Source organism: Myotis yumanensis, unplaced genomic scaffold (genome assembly GCF_028538775.1).
Source record: "Myotis yumanensis isolate MYYU_CA2020_CCGP unplaced genomic scaffold, mMyoYum1.0.hap1 SCAF_14, whole genome shotgun sequence".
NCBI classification, from domain to species: Eukaryota; Metazoa; Chordata; class Mammalia; order Chiroptera; family Vespertilionidae; genus Myotis; species Myotis yumanensis.
In genome coordinates, this window is record NW_027223765.1 from 45,165,486 (window position 1) to 45,181,392 (window position 15,907).

A 15,907-nucleotide genomic window follows, 5' to 3' on the forward strand; every position below is an offset into this window, starting at 1 on the left:
AAATTAGATAACACAAAGCTCCTAGCATAGGTTTGGCATAGAAAGAGCTCAATAAATTCAGCTGTTAATAACTTTATCACTGACATTCGCAGAAGATGTATTGAATTTTCCAGGGCCACCTCCCTTTCCACCTGAATGGTGGGCAGAGCGGGGGCTGGTTTAGCTCAAGGACACTGGTCTCCCCGGAATGTGGAGTTGGACGCTTTGTGCTGCTCTCGGCCTAGGCCCGTGGTCGGCAAACTCATCAGTCAACAGAGCCAAATATCAACAGTACAACGATTGAAATTTCTTTTGAGAGCCAAATTTTTTAAACGTAAACTATATAGGTAGGTACATTGTTATTAACTTAATTAGGGTACTCTTAAGGCTTAGGAAGAGCCACACTCAAGGGGCCAAAGAGCCGCATGTGGCTCGCGAGCCGCAGTTTTCGGACCACGGGCCCCAATGTGAAAGGAGGCGGCAGGGCAGAGGGGTCGTGCCCCAAAGTCCCTAACATACGCTCCATCCACCCTACTTCCCCCTCCCTGTCAGTATGAGGAACCAGCAGGGTATTCGCAGCGGGCAGAGAGGGTGCTGCTCTGAGCAGGGGGATGTGCAGCAGGGCAGCTGCGGGACCAGCCAGGCCCATGTGGCATCTGCCCACCTGGACGGCTCCTTCCTTCAGGCAGAGACTCTTGGTTTCTGCAGCTACAGGCAGGTCCCTGAGGGAAACTCAGCCCAGGGCCTTGACGACTTGATCGGGAGAAGTAGGGGCACTGCTGCCTCAGGGCTTGATCCTGGGCACTGATTCCTGGGTTCACCACTGACCTGCTGTGTGACCGTGGACAAGGCACCTAACCTCTCTGAGCTCAGTCTCCCAGCTGTGAAGTGGGGATCACAGGGGCACCGACTTCCTGCAGTTGTTGTAAGATGGTCCATGTAAAGGACTCTGATGTACCCGGCACATAATAATTACTAATTAAGTGGGAAATTATTATTTCCTTGAAACGAGGTTGTTTGAAGCCTGTGGTCTGAGTTGCCCAAGTGCTCTGTGTGAGAAAGGGAGGCGACAGGCCACATTCTGCAGGTTATGTCCCGTGCAGTGGAGGTTCTAGACCTGGGAAACCAGCTCCCTTAAAGAGCTGACTTGGCCATGCTCCCTCTTCCTGGAAAGTCTGCACAACCTCATGTGCACAGAGCATTTTGTATCCAACTCCAAAGAAACCCACACATGAGCCTAAACGTGCAGGTTATCCCAAGGAAAGGACAAAGGATGCGCACCCAAATATATCTACTAGGATGCGAAAGAATAAGAAAAACACCCCAAATACCCCAAATTGAGGACTGGCCAAGCAAATTGTGACCTGTCCAAATTAGTGGAAAACAATGCAACTATGAGAAAGGGAAAGGTACCATGGTCTGTCGCGGAGTGGGGAGAGGAAGTCATTACGCAGCTCTAACAATACAGGTGCCGAGGGGGCAGGCAGAGGTCTGCCAGGGTCCACCCCGCGTGTTAGCTGTGGTTTTATTGGATGGAAGGCTGATGGGTGATTTTACTTCTCTTTCTTTTCTGATCAGCATTTTCTGATTTTTCTATAAAAATGTATTATATGAGCAATAAAGAATAAAAAGGTATTTAAAAAGGACAGGAACAAAGTTTACTTTTTTAAGTGAGAGAAATGGAGTATTGCAGAGAGTTTGGAAAATAAAGAGGAAAAAACCAAATCAGCTATACTTCCCCTCACCCCTATTTCCCTCATCCCTATTCTCACCCACCTGTCTGCTCTGTGTGGGGTCAGGTTTGTTTTCACCGAGGCCGAAACTTTGTGTGACCCTCCACTCCTGCCCTTCGGCAGTGGAAGGAGTTCAGGGATCTGTTTCTAAGGCTCTACCTTCACTCCCTCGTTGCCTCTCTGGGCTTCAGTATAGTCTCTTTGGAAGGACACATACTGCTGATGGCTGGCAGCTCCATATCACCAGTCACGACTGCCCCTGAATTCTAGCCCAAGCGAGCGGCTGACTCTTTGGCCAGATAAATAACAACAGAAATAGCAGCCTTTGGTTGAACTCTTACCGAGCGCCAAGTACCTACTGTGTTCAATAGGTTCTTTTATTAACCCATTTCACAGATGAGGAAGCTGAGGCCAATAGAGGTCAAGGAGGTGGCCAAGGTGACAAAGTTAGTGAGTAGGGGAGCCAGTAATCAAACCACAGTTCTGACTTCACGGCCCAGCCTCCTAACACTATGCTAGAACTGACTCCAACTGCTGACCTCAGGCCTATCATACCAAGCTCCCTGGCCTGGTTCGACAGCCCCATCAACCTCTGCCCCTGTTGTTCTCAATCCTACAGCATTCACACTTGCCCTGGCCCTGCCCAGAGTTGCCTGCAGTCCCCTGAGTGGTGGCAAGGCCTCTTTCCCTTCCACCTGGAATGCTGTCATCCTCCTCTTGGCCTGGCTCCCTCCTCCAGGGCTCTGCTCAGATGGCACCTCCTCTGGGAAGCCTTCCCTGATGCCTAGGGTTGGGTACCCTGGGGCCATTACCCCTCTGTGTGGGGTGAGCTTGGAGGAGGCCCTGCTCTCTGACCCTCCCCATCCCTCCTAAGGTGCTCAGCCTCCACAGCTGCCAAGTCCTTGCCCTGGGATGGTGGAGCCTTTGCCAGGCAGGAGGCAGATGGCAGGAAGCTTCAGGCCTTATGGCCAGTCCCAGGTCTTCATGTCACACCTGACAGGCTTCTGGCTCAGCTCCTGAGGGCGCCATGATTCCCTGCAGCCTGTGGCCCCTGGGGAGGCAGCCAGGGCTCTGTGGCCCGAGGCTCCTGGCTGGGGCAGAGCGGGCCAGGGCCAGAGGAGTGCCACAGACTGGGCCAGTGAAGTCACCTCCCTCTCCAGTGTCCAGCTGAGCCTGGCTGAGACATCCCTGGAAAAACTGCCGCTGGAACTTTCCATGGACTCTGGGCCACTCTGGAGTGACGGGATCCAGAGGAGAGGGAGCCCTGAACCCCTTGCTGCTTGGGCCCAGACCAGACTCACAGGCAGATGACAGAGCTAAAAACAGTCCCCGTGCCACCAGGTCCTGGGTGGGCTTTTGGAGTCCTGCGTGGGATTTTTTTGCATTAATGTTCATGGGTGGGTTGGCCTGTAATTTACTTTTCTGTCACTGTCCTTGTTTAATTTTGATATCAAAGTTGTCCTATATAATAAAAGCCTAATATGCAAATCAACTGAACAGCAGAACGACCAGTTGTTATGATGCGCACTGACCAGCAGGGGGCAGACGCTCAATGCAGGAGCTGCCCCCAGCCTGCAGGCCCCAGGCCAGCCAAGGTGGGTGTCAGTGAGGGCCCCCCGATCGCCCCGCTGCCCTACAGATCGGCCCTGATCGCCGGCCAGGCCTAGGGACCCTACCCATGCATGAATTTCGTGCACTGGGCCTAGTATTATTATAAGATGAGGCAGGAAGTGTTTCCTCATTTTCTATTATCTAGGAGACTTTTTGTAAAACTAAATTGATGAATTCTTTTAATGTTTAATAGAATCGACCTATAAAATTGATAGTCTTGCTGGGCTAGGTGACTCAGCTGGATGGAGCATCATCCCATGCACCAAAAAGGTTGCTGGTTCAACACCCAGGTTGTGGGTTCTATCCTCGGTCAGGGAGCATATAGGAGGCAACCGGTCAATGTTTCTCTATCTCCTTTCCTCTTTCTCTAGAATTAATGAGCATGTCCTCAGGCGAGGATTAAAAATATATATACATTAAAATAAACCTGATAGTCCTATAGTTTCTTGGTAGAAAGATGAACTAATGATTCAAATTCTTTAAATGTTATTAACTATTCAGGTTATCTATTTCTCCTTAAGCCAGTTTTGTTCAACTCTATTTTCTAGAAAGTTTAGAATTTTACAGGCATGAAGTCTGCCACATCATTCTTACTATCTTTTAAAGGGAACCAACTTTTGGCCATATTGATTTTATTATACATTGGTTTTCCACTTCCTTAGTTTCTGCTCTTATTTTTTCCTACTTCTGTATTCTTTGGATTGATTCTGTTGTTCTTTTACCAACTTCTTAACTTTGACATTTAGCTCATTAAATCCCAGCCTTCTTTTCTGTCTGCATTTAAGGCTACAAACTTCTCCTTAAATGTCATTTTAGCTGCATCCCACACATTTCAATTTATGGTATTTTTATTATCATTCAGGTCTAAATATTGTCTTGGATATTTTCTTTGGTCAATTTACACATATTATATATTCCAAACATATTTCAGTGTCTTTTTTCTTTGTGTTGTTGCCTTTAATCATGCTGTTGACACACGATGATGTGTCTGATTCTTTGGTGCCTGGACTGACTTTGGAACCTAGAATGTGGAGTATTTGCACATGCTCTGTGAGTGCTTGAAAAAATGTATAGGCTTCTAAATATATCTTTTAAACCAAGCCTGCCGTTTTCAAAAAAGAAAGCAAAACCCTAATGAGATACCAAAATACCTCTATGAGCTTCACAAAAGTGAAGATGTTTGGAAAGTAGGAAATGTTGCTAAGAATGTGCGGCAGCTGAATACAGACTTTGCAGTGGGCGGTGATTTGTTATCACCAGTTTGGCTTTTTCTAGTAAAGCTGCGAAGGACGGTATTTCAGTCACTTTTCCTCAGTTGCTATTTTTTGTTCAACCTGGTGCATAATAACTCGGGCCTCTCCACTGTGGGGGTCATTCTCCTGTGGGGACTCTCACGTAAGAAAAACTCTGTAAGTTTTTTTTCTGTTGACCTGCCTTCGGGTGATTTAATTCCCAGGCCCAGTGCCGACCCTGAGGGAGAGGTGACGTCTGCCCTCCTGACAGGTGAGAATGCACGTGCCCTCGGACGCAGCAGTCCCACATCTTGGTCCACGCCGGGGAGACACGTGGACACTCTGAGACAGGCACAGGGAAGTAAGTGCACAGCAACATTCTCATGATGAAGTTAGGGGAACAACGCGAGTGCCCCCCAGCAGGAGTGTGGCTAGGTGGTCGCGGCACGTTTGTACAGTGAAACACTGTCTGACCTTGCACATACCTTTCACATACACACAGCAATGTGCACGACACTCAGGAACACATGGGACATGAAGAAAGGGAACTGCAGACACACACACCACTCCCATCTATGCAGAGCGGGAACCTCAACACTGTAGGGTTCTGTGCCCAGGTCAGGAGGGAAGTGGCCTCGAGAGGGAGGAGAGGGGAAGCGTGGGCAGGGCCCAGCTCCTCCCAGGGGATGCTCAGGGGCTGTTGCCTTTAGCTAAGTGGTCAGATCCTGGGTGTTTGTTGGCCATGCTTCATCGGACCTTACATACGCATATTTTCCAAGTAGTCCTTTGTAACGAATATTTCATTCAAATGATTTAAAGAATTTAATAATTATAACACACATTTGTTTATCTATCCAAAAACCATCTTTGAGGAAAAATGTGACAGATGTTATGCGAGGACCAGTGTATTCTCTACTCTCTCCCCAGAAAAGCCTGGACCCGACTATGTGAAGGGACCCAAGTGGGGATTTGGGAAGAAAGACAAGAACTAACCTCAGGTGTGGCCTCCCTGGGCTGAAGCCGGTTCTCGGGAGAGTCCTGCCGGCAGGAACTCGCAGGCCCTGGGATTTACAGCATGTGCTAGCCCACAACGGAGGCTGCATGGACGCCGTGGCCCTGAGCAGGCCTGGAGGCTGTGACAGGCGAGCCAGGGGCCAGACTTGCTCTTCTCAGGGGTGCCAGGGACAGTCAAGTCCCCAGCCTGCTGGTTGGCAGAAACGACATCGACACGAGTTTGAGATCCTGCCTTTTCTTCCTCTGCCCCAGGGCTGTTGAGGGTAGAAGGCTCCTGGGCAGGAGGTACTGAGGCACCAGGAAGGGGGCAGCTGGTCCTCGGGGAATCTCCATGCTGGCACCCAACTGTAGTGACGGTGGAGAATGCAATGTGATCTTACGATTCCTGGGAGCTGAGGGTGAAGGCCTGTGAGGTAGGCACCTTTCCTAACCCCCACCTGTCAGCCATTCACTGCGGCCCATGCAGTCTGGCTCCCTGAGCAGCCGAACGGCTGAGTGGCTCTGGGGCTGGGCTGCCCTCTGTGTCCCAGGCCGGGGGCAGCATCTGGCTCCCAAGTGGAAGTTCAGGGAATATTTGTGGAATGGAGGAGTGAGTTCCCTGTCTGGCAGCTATGGGTTCACTCGTGTCTGTTATATGTCAGACCTGTGCTGGGCTCTGAGCATCCAGAGTGAGCGACAGGTAAGGTCCCTGCTGGTTGGGAAAACCAGTTGTGAAACAGTTAAAGAAAGAACCAAATGGTGGTCAGTTTGGAGAAGTAAGTCCAGGACTAGGGACCGAGATGGGGTTCCTTTAGCTGGGGGGTCAGGGGGCCTCTCGGAGCTGAGACCCGAGGGAGCCAGTCCCGGGAGGCACAGGGAAGATCCACCAGGTGTGCTTTTGCCACGTCGTCCATTTGGCATGAACTTGCCGCACTGTATACCCCAAACGACCCCAAAGTGTCCCCCAGAGCTCGGGCGCATCAGGAAAAGGCCCTGGATGGTCCCTCAGGACAGCATCACCACCCAGTTTCTGCCCGAGCTTCAAAGGTTCTGTGTGTGACATCCCTACGGGACGTGCCAGGCCTCATCCTGTGTTTCCTTGAGACTGAGCCGGGCCCTCCCAGCTTCCCTGGACAGGCCTGCTGATTTTTTTGGCCTCCTCTTGGATTTTTAGATCACAAAGCAAAGCCCCAGCTCCTGGCCGGTTCCCTCCGCCCCGGGCCCTGAGATCCGATCTCTCCCTAACAAAGGCCCTGTTCACAGGCCTAGGAGACACAGTGTTCTGAAAGCGGATCCCTGGGGCCCAGTGAGGGCGTTTTTGGGTTTCTGCCTTCTCAAAAGCCGGCTTTGGATTTGGCCCCTCCTGCCCCACCTCCAAGCCCTTTCACGATGGAAATTAAATTCGACTGAACTTTAAGTCCCTTCTCCAGCGCTGCTCCCAGTGGGACTGGAGCCACCGCGGGCCAGTGACTCGACCCAGCAAGGTGGAGATTTATTCTGGCTTGAGACGCACAGTTTCATCCTGACATTTGAAAAACAAGTCACTGAGAATGTGGGCTGAGGAGCCAGGTGTATCTGGGCTCCAGCCCCAGCCCTGGTACTCGCTGACTGTGACCTTGAGCGGTGAACTCAGCCTCCAAGTCTGGGTTTTTGCGTTGGCAAATGGGGACCTCCTACCTCTGAGGCTGGGTTTGTGGTGAGGTTTCTGTGGGGGTTCAGTTATTGGAAAGCATTCTTCTTATTTTTTAAAATGTTTTTTAAAAATTGATTTAGGGGTGGGGGAGAGATAGAAACATCGATGAAAGAGAAACAGCGATCAGCTACCTCCTGCAGGCCTCCTCCGTGTGCCCTGACTGGGAACCAAACCTGGGACCTCTTGGTTCATGGGTTAATGCTCAGCCATTAGCTATACTAGCTGGGCAGGAAGGCATTCTTATCTTTAAGAAGTGCCCATTTTACAGATGAGGACAGAGGCCTGAGAAGAATTGGCTGCTTGAGCTTCTGAACCATTTGGGAGGTTGCCGTCCCTCTTGTGGGTGCAGGCCAAGGCTGTGCTGTGCTGTGTGCAGTCTCTGCAGCCCGAGGTGTGGGTGGGAGGAGTCTGAAGGCTGCCCTGCATTAACTCAGTGATCTCTCCAGACTCCATTACAACCATGTGTGTGTGGTCAGCAGGTGGGAATTTGGGTCAAAGCCTGAAAGCTATGGGAAGGCAAGGAGGGGGTGTGTGGGATAAAGGACACCCTTCCCCCCGCCTGAGGCCCTGTGGGGGCCCTTGCACGAGTTTGGTCTTTAACTCCACCCTATGTTACTTCCAGGGGGTCCAGTCTGCCTTTCTCTGGCCTCTCCTTCCTGAACTTCCTGAGCACCTACTATGTGCTGGGTACCAGGGACACATGGTGGGCCAAAAGGCAAATGCAGTCTTTCTTCCCTCATGGGTAAATCACAGAATTAAACATCAAATTACAGCTGTGGTCGGAGTGGTGGAGCCTGTTGAGATCATCATGGGATTTGCCCTCATCCGGGGAACTCAGGGCGCGAGGTGGTGCCCTGGGGTCCCTGAGGGAGCCTCACCGCTTCTGATCTCTCCGCCCCTTCCCAGCGCCCCAGGTAATCTGCAGGCCCAGTGAAACCTGAGGCTAGTTCTGCAAACGCACCTCTGAGACCAGCGTGTCCCCTCCCCCCGGACCGAAGCCCCTCCCCCCGGACCGAAGCCCCGCCCCCGGACCGAAGCCCCTCCCCCGGACCGAAGCCCCGCCCCCGAGGAGCTATTTGAGATCCACTCAGGAAGGATTCCTGGAGGTGCCAGCTGAGCCTGCCTCTGTCTTCTTTTTCCTCCTTTGATTTCTTTTCCTCCCAAGCCAGGCTCCCAGCCATAAGGATGCAGAGAAGCTTTTTTTGGAAGAGATGGTTGCAGGGAGTAAGTGATGCCATTGTCTACTTACAAAGCAGCCTTCCTTCCTCTGGGCAGACCTGGCCAGCACCTGCTCCAAGGCTCCCCCGGGGGAGGTGCCCCGGACTCCCACCCCCTAACCCTCCGCTACTGCTCTGTGCAGGGCCGGAGCAGTCCTCGTGCTTGAGGCAGCCCCGGGGCACCCAACTCCTGGACCAACTTCAGGGAGGCCACCAGCGGAGGAGAAGGAAAGCCCACCTGGTGGCCTCGGGGACAGGAAAGCGGCCCTTTCCTGCTTCCAAAGGCCCCTCTGCCTGCCTTCGGATACCCTCTCAGCTGCTGCCGGCACCCCTGCAGCTCTCCAACCCCACCCCTGTGCCTGGCTTCTCCGGGGGAGACATTGCAACTCCGACTTCTCCCAGGGTTTCTGGCCAGCTGTTCTGAGGGCGGGTGAATGAGGTGGGGGCACAGCTCACACTGAAGGGAAAGACAGTGTCTACCGATTGGCTGGCACTGACGACCGGGGCCTGGAACCCCTGCCCTCGAAAATGCGCTCAGAAGGATCTGGTGTTTGGACTTGGACTAATCCCCTGTGGCCGCTGTCTTATGATCCGGAATAACTTCTGCACAAGGGGCCCTGTCTTTTCATTCTGCACTGAGTCCTGCTAAGGACAAAGGGACAGGGTCAGTGCCCTGAACTCCATCTCTGCCCCCAGCTGCAAGGTCTGGAAAGGGGCCCACCCGCTCCCCAAATCAACTGCAGTTTGTCGCTTTTACCACGGCTGGGAATCGTTTCCCCGAACCCCTCAGCGCCCATGCGGGGAAACTGAGACCCAGGGAGAGAGGAACGTGTCCAAGGTGCTTCAGGCACTTCCTCACTGAAGCCGGACACCATCATGCCAACATCGGTGCTCGTTTCACCCCCATTTACAGACGAGAAGCCGGGCATGGACACCCAGGGAGTGAAGGCAGAGCCTCAGCCCCACCCAGGCCCATGCTTTACTGGAACCCGAGCTGCCTCCTCTGTGGAATGGGGTGGGGGGTTGGGGTGGTGGGAGGCTCTGGGATAAGGGAGCAATGTGCCTGCCTGGGTGAGTGCCCTCTGGCCGGGTGGATGTCAGTGCAGCCTCGGCTCGGCCGCTTCCTCGCTGGTGCCCGCTGAGCCTCAGTGACCTGGTCTGTAAAATGGGGATGAGAGCAGCAGCCTCCTCCTGGGGCCTCTGTGAGGACGATGAAGAAAGTAGGTGGAGTGTGGAGCTCAGTGCCAGGTGGGGCGAGGCCCCTGCCCTGAGGCCCAGAGCAGGCAGGGAGGGCAGAGGGCTCAGCCACGTGGGTGTGGTAGCCTCTACCTCGCTGGGGTGCCTGGAGGGAAAGCAGGTGAAAACACCTGGCTTAGTGGCTGCCAAGGGGGGTGCTCATTAGCTGAGACCGCCCCCCCTCATTTCTCACACCTTGTGACGGAATATCTGTCAGCTGTGTGGTCAGAATCCAGGACACACCTGGTCCAGGAACACTTACAAGAGCAGGTGGGCGGGCCCCGGGCCTGGGACTCAGGGACCTACTGGACTGTGGGTAGGCATTGGGCGGGGGGCAGTCTAGGGGCACCTGGTGTGAGTGAAGACTGGGAGGCTCAGTGATATGGGGAGACGGGGCTCAGGGAGGGGCCTGAGCTCTGCTTTTGTTGGGGGTGAGGGGGGTCCTTCTCCTCTTGTCCCCAAGCCTCCCATTCCGGGACCTTTGGGAACCCAGCTGAGGAGTGGGGTGCTTGGCCCCAGCTCCCCTTAGAGAAGCAGTCTGAGGGGGTGGGCAGGGCTCGGTCCACGGCGGGGCACGGACGGGGAGAGCCTCCTAACGAGGTCCTCACGCCCCACTGAGCTGGGTGCCAGCCAGCGGGAACCTCCATCATCGGGGTCATTGTTCGGAGAGCCAGCGGGGCCCGGCCATTTGTGTGCCTCCTGGGCTCTGTAAGGACAAACACCGTCTCCCCGGCCATTCATCACACTTGGCCACATCTCCCGTACTTCTTCCCGTCTGTTTCAGCCAGGGGACTTTCTGCTAATGGAGACGGATGCAAAGCGATGACGTCTTGACAAACATCAGCAGGCAGAGCACAGGGTTGGTTCAGGGAGATAAGACAGCTGCATCTGGGGGCCCAGCCAGCCCCCTTGCTGCTGAAAGGCCACCTCCAGCGTCCAGAGCAGCACGAAGTCTCCCCCACAGTCCCCGAGCACCAGCTGTGTGAGAGGCACCTCACCTCGTCCCGGTGCGGAAGGTGAAGTCATCCTCCCACTCGACAGATGGGAGACTGAGGCTCCGAGAGGTTAAGCAAGTTGCCCAAATAGGGGTCCCAGATGGGACTTGACCACTGTTCTGCCTGCTGCAGAGCCCACTTTCACGAGCGCCCGCACTGAAGCGCATTGGCTAAGCGGTCGGGCTCTTTAGACTGCACCCCAGCTGCGTGGCCCTGGCCTCCTGACTATCCTCTCCAGGCCGCGGGTTGTTTGGGTAATAAAAGCACCCACCTCCAAGAGCTGTTGGAAGTTTCAATCAGAGAATGAGTGCAGAAGCTGGCGCCCGGGTATTACTTAGTATCTTTTCTGGTATCAACCTCTTTAAGGCTGGAATTAAGATCATGGCCTGGGGTGCTGAACTTGGGTAGGAATCGCCTATGGAAGCTTGGCATGTCTCCTTCCTGGGGGAGAGACACTGGCTGCTGATGGGGCTGGGGACGCAGCACCCAGACCCTGTGGTCTCTGAATGTTCAGCTCGTGTCTGAGGCCCAGGGGAGCTGCTTTTCCTAGGCCCATTGCTGCCCAAGGAGCTGTGGCCCCGCTGTGCCAGGCAAGAGCTCAAAACAGGCTTTATCTAGGACAGTGATGGCGAACCTATGACACGCGTGTCAGAGGTGACACACGAACTCATTTTTTGGTTGATTTTTCTTCGTTAAATGATATTTAAATATATAAAATAAATATCAAAAGTATAAGTCTTTGTTTTACTATGGTTGCAAATATCAAAAAATTTCTATATGTGACACGGCACCAGAGTTAAGTTAGGGTTTTTCAAAATGCTGACACGCCGAGCTCAAACGGTTCGCCATCACTAATCTAGGACATGCTGCTGCACTCCTCTCTCTAGTATCAACACATGCCCAACTGGCCAATGTTTGCAGCTTCAGGAATATTCCCAGCAGAGACATTGTTTCCACGTATGGAACAAATCTTCATTTGATTGTTGCAAAAATCATGAGAGTGGTCAGGGTGCCACTTTGCAGATTAAAAAATGCCACATCCAAGGGAAGTTAACCGGATGAATAGAAGCAACAATGTCTGTGTTTCGATTTCTGGCCTTTTCCTCTTTCTCCCACACCCTCAAACGTCTCAAGTTCTTCCCATTCCCTCTGTACGCACCTCGGTCAGAGGCACGGCCCCCCTCTCCCAGGGCGGGGCATTATGGTTAAAAGTCCAGCACCCAGCCTCCCCTCCCATTGAACAGTAGCCCTTCCATTGGGGAATTGATCTCCAGCTTCAAAGGGGGCTCTGGTCCCACGGCCCCACTTCCATCCTTGGCCATCGACAGGTTCAGGGTTCCAGGCAAAGCCAGGGGCACCAGGGGACAAGTCAGGAATGGGAGCATGACTTAATTTGAGCCAAGGAAATTCAAGGGAACCTTGGCTGGGGGCTTCTGGGAGAAGTCCTGGAGACATTACTGAGCCACTGGATTTCCAGTCAGAGAACGCAGTACATTTTCTTATTGTGTAAGCTAGCTGGAGCTGGGTTCCCTTTCCTCAGAGTGGACAACATCCTAAACAAACATCTGTGTTATGGGGTTTCCGCAGCCTTCTCCCACCGGGAGTCCTCACACACAGTCCCCACTCGACTGGCCAGCCACCCCTGTCTCCACTATGACTGTCATTATTTGCTTATGTTCAGTCTCTCCAACCAGTAGGGAAGGCTGTGAGGGCAGGGACCTTGCTTCTCCACCCTTGGACCCGCTCTCAGCACAGGGTGGCACGTACTCAGTGTTTTTTTTTGTTTTTCTGTGGGAGGGTGGAGTGGGAGCAAATGAGGATTTGGCAGACAGAGTGATGTACCAGGAGAGAGTGCCTTGGTGGACACGGGTCATCTCCACGGCCAGCTTGGTTCTGCCTCAGCCCTTCACGGTGCTGAGGAAGGAGACCACTGCCTTCCCGTGTGCTTCTGCAGTTTGGCCTGGAGCTGCCAGGCATTGTGGAAATGCCCTGGCCCAGGCTGCATGGCCCTGGGACAGTCCTTCCTCTCCCTGGGCCTCAGTCTTCCCATCTGTGTAATGGGGAGGGGATTGGACCATATCACCAAGGGTTTTCCAGAGCTTTGATTTTATGACTCTGATTAAGCTGTACTGTAGGAAGGGGTCCGAGGACAGTAGAGTGAGCTTCATAGGACAAGCTACCGGGAGAATAAGTAGTTGGGTGCTGGCATTCTGTTCCACACAGCCAGGCCTGTCACAGACAAAATACCCAGCTGCCGCCTCCAGAAATTCGGAGAGAGATGGGCATGGTGGGGAGTTGGGTAGGGGTGGTCCACCGGTCAGGTAGCTGAGGGGGCCTGGCCTGGGCTTGCTCACAGCTCTTCTCTGCGTTGGCTCCACCACTGACCAGCTTTTGCATCTGCCATTGGGGTGATATTGATACCCTCACGGCCCAAAGGAGCAGTGGTGAGCTCAGAGGAGCATCCCATTGTGAGAGGATCACATTTGGGCAAAGACGACATTGACTGGGCGCCAGTTCTGTTCCAGGCATGACACCATTTAAGTTTTGCAGCACGCTGGTGAGGATTATTATCTTTAGCTTATGAGGCAGAAGCTGAGGTTCAGAGAGGTACAGCGACTTGTCCAAGGTCACAGAGGATGCAGAGGAACTGAGTAGGGCCTGTCTGATCCTACGCCCATGTTCTCAATCACAGTGCCCTGCTTCCCCCTGGGAGGGCTTCTCCCTGAATGCGGGGGGAGGGACAGGGCCAGGGTAGGCATGGCTCTCCACCTGGGGGCTAGTTCTGACTGACAGGGAGCCTTGGGATGCTGTGTTGAGAAGGATTCTGAGGCTGTCAGGACTCAGTGGGAAAGGGTACCGGGATTGGTTTGTGATGTCTGCCATGGTGAGGGAAGTGGGAGAGGCAGTACATGAGACCCATTTTGCTATTCCTGGGTTAGACCTTGTTAGGGTCTTTTCTAGACCCAGGAAGCTGGTCTCCAAGGTGACCCTCTCCCCATGTTCATGTTCAGCAGAGCTAGGATCTGGAGACTGAGCTCATTCCCCCGGGGGAGAGGGAGAGCAGGAAGAGTGGACTGGTTGGGGCCAGGGCTGGGACTCCCGTGGGGCTGAGGCCCCACACTGGCCCCTGTAGGCAGGAGTGGGCATTGTGAGGCCGGGGAGTGAGTCCCAGGACAGTAAGCTTTGAGGAGAGTGACATTGGGGGCTACTGAGGGAGCAGCAGCAGAGACAGCACTAGGAGGCCCCTGGCTGTTACCTGGCCACCACCCTCATTTTGCAAGTGGGGAAACTGAGGTCCAGAGAGCTTCCTCCATGGGGTCCTTGATGCGTTTTACTTTAAGTTTAAAAAAATGTGGGATGCTCTGGGTTGGCAGAAAGTTTGGACTCAAGAAGAATGGGGCCAAGAGCCTGCCTCCTCCCCAACCCCGCCTTCCCACCCCTCTCCCCCTGCGCTGTTCCCTAACTTTAATGTACCAGGTCGTCATGGGTTGTTTGAAGAGAGAGCCCTGTTTACTGGAGCCCTTGGGGTGTCAGGCACCATCTCATTGAGTCTCCCAGGAGGAGGACCAGCCCCACTTACACCCTGGAGCTGATCCGGAGGGTTCAGTCCTCACCACAGCAGGTGGGTGGAGGAGCTGGGACCAGGGCGGCTTGCCCACACCGCTGGGTGGAGGAGCTGGGACCAGGGCGGCTTGCCCACACCGCTGGGGCCCCTGTGAGCCGTGAGCATGAATGAGAATCCCTGGAGAGCTGACCCCGGAGGTCTGGGTCAGCCCCTCCCACACCATCTCTATTGCTGGCCCAGGGCGTCTACCCACCACATTCTCATAACCACAGCGCCCTGTGCTTTCCACAGACCCCCCGCCGAGAGCCCGGCTTTAAAGGTGCTGCATAATGATGTCAAAGCGTTCTAACAACAGAGCACAGTGCACACCGAGCCCACCACGTGCCAGGCACTGCTTCAGACACTTTACTTATTTCAATTCATTTAATTCTCACTGTGAGCCTCTGAGGTAGTGACGGCCATTTCCCCCACCTGACAGAGGAGGGAGGGAGTTACAGAAAGCTTCAACAACTTGCCCACGGCCCTATATCTGGTAACAACCGGTTAGCCAACTTGACGATAATGATCCTATTTTTTATCTTGCCCCTGCATTCACCGGTACCAACAGGCCCTGGGACATGGGGAGGGGGCCAGGGACCCGTGTGCAGGGAGGTAGAGCCATGCCCACGGTTCCTGAGTAAGAGCGAGGTGCTGAGGGGTCAGCCAGCTCCCAGGTCAGTTCCAGAGGTGGAAGGACCAGTCACTGGCCTCGCCCTGAACCCCAGCCAGGTTTCTAGATGCAAATCTCGGGCGGCGAGCTTAGGGAGGGAGCGGGTGGGCAGTGTCTGGCTGAGGCTCTCAGGAGCTGGCAGGTGGGGTGTGAGGCTGCGACCTGGCAGATCTGGTCTCCCTTCCCGTGTCCAGGGCCCCAAAGGACCCTCAGGGCTCCTACCTTCTTCCCTTGGGTCGCTCCCATGGCACGAAGTGGGCACCAGGCCTGGGTGGGCCTCAGGGGCCAGGCTGGGGGTCCTCCTGCTGGTGCTGAGCTCAGGAGCAGGGGCCTGAGCGGTTCCCTGGGCCAGGGCCCCCCGGCCTCTCACGGATCATGCTCCTTGGGCACAAAGGTGCCTCACAGCTGCTCCAGGGCCTGCAGCTCCTCACACGGGCTCAGGGCGATTGGCCTTGACAGAGGGCCTGGTGTCCCCAGGCGGCCCACACGCCCTCCTGGGGGTTCTGTGGCTGTCACACCAGACCCCGGCCTCTCTCTCAGGAAGGAAACGGAGGCCGCCGGGTTGGGGAGAAGCAAGCAGTCCTCTCACGATGCAGCCGGCAGCTCCGGGCAGCGGGTGACATCTGGCTGGCCCAGCGGCCAGGACTTGGCCTTCTTGCAGGCTGGGCACCGCTCACCCAGACGGTGGAGGCTGTGTGGGGCGCCGGGGCACGAGCTGGGCGGCTTGCGTGGGGATGTGAGGCTCAGGCTAAACAGCCCATTAGTAACAGATGGAAATCACTTGTGGCCGGGCTGTCCCAGGCAGACACGCTGAGCGCTGAGCGCCGAGCGCTCATTCAGGGCAGCGGCCGGCGGGGCGGGCTGCGCACAGGCAGGGAAATATCTGGAGGCCAGATTCCAGGCCAGGGGACAAGTTCTCAGAGTCCCCCCTGGAAGTCCCCTCC

General features: G+C 54.6%; 1 protein-coding gene across 1 annotated transcript in view; it reads right to left on the minus strand.

Moving 5' to 3' along the window:
• The window catches only part of FAM107A (family with sequence similarity 107 member A), a 52,980-nt gene extending 37,777 nt beyond the window's left edge, over nucleotides 1-15,203 (minus strand). The window contains exon 1 of the mRNA XM_070390891.1: nucleotides 15,186-15,203. The gene's annotated coding sequence lies outside the window, so the exon portion shown is untranslated. The remainder of the gene's footprint in view (nucleotides 1-15,185) is intronic.
• Nucleotides 15,204-15,907: the final 704 nt, after the last annotated feature.